The sequence below is a fragment of the Coregonus clupeaformis genome, unplaced genomic scaffold (genome assembly GCF_020615455.1).
Source record: "Coregonus clupeaformis isolate EN_2021a unplaced genomic scaffold, ASM2061545v1 scaf4417, whole genome shotgun sequence".
Lineage (NCBI taxonomy): Eukaryota > Metazoa > Chordata > Actinopteri > Salmoniformes > Salmonidae > Coregonus > Coregonus clupeaformis.
The window spans coordinates 267-1013 of NW_025537871.1; the positions used below are offsets into that span (position 1 = coordinate 267).

At 49.4% G+C, this 747-nt stretch overlaps 1 non-coding gene across 1 annotated transcript; it reads left to right on the forward strand.

Moving 5' to 3' along the window:
* The first annotated feature begins 212 nt into the window (after nucleotides 1–212).
* On the forward strand, nucleotides 213–287 carry trnaa-cgc. Its single transcript has one exon. It is a non-coding gene; the product is annotated as a tRNA-Ala (tRNA).
* Nucleotides 288–747: the final 460 nt, after the last annotated feature.

A 747-nucleotide genomic window follows, 5' to 3' on the forward strand; every position in this document is an offset into this window, starting at 1 on the left:
CGTACTGAACGTGAGAGAAAACCAATAACACCTAAGGACTGATGACAACAGAGGGCTAATTAAAGGGGGAGTAATCTGGGTAGTGATAAAGTCCAGATGTGCCTAATGATGAGGCGCAGTAATGAAGGTTGCCAGGTGTGCGTAATGATCGGTTGCCAGGACGGTATAGTAGACCGCGAAGTTGAGCGCCGGAGAGGAGGAGCAGGAGTAGGCCCTGTGTAGCTCAGTTGGTAGAGCATGGCGCCCGCAGCACGCCAGGGTTGTGGGTTTGATTCCCACCCCGGGGGGGCCAGTATGAAAAATTTATGCACTCACTAACTGTAAAGTCGCTCTGGATAAGAGCGTCTGCTAAATGACTAAAATGTAAAATGTAGATGTGACAGTCCCGGACTGCGAAGGTGGAAAGTCGACGTAGATGGGGGTGTGTGTCAGTGTTGCTGTAGGTGGGTGTGGTGGTGGAATCAGGCGCAGGACGCAGAAAGTAAGTCCAAAAGACTTTAGTGGATGCACAAACACAAGCACGAATAAATGCCCTGAGGCGAGAACTCCGGGTACGAGGCGAAAACAAACAACGGGCGCACTAAACAGGTGCGACAAAACACTCCAACACAATGGAGAACAGCTCAACCGAGCAAACAGTATACGATATGCCTAGCCAAACGCACGACAGTGAAAACAATCACACACAACACTTGACAAACACAACGGAACTTATAGGACACTAATGACACTAAACGATAACAGGTG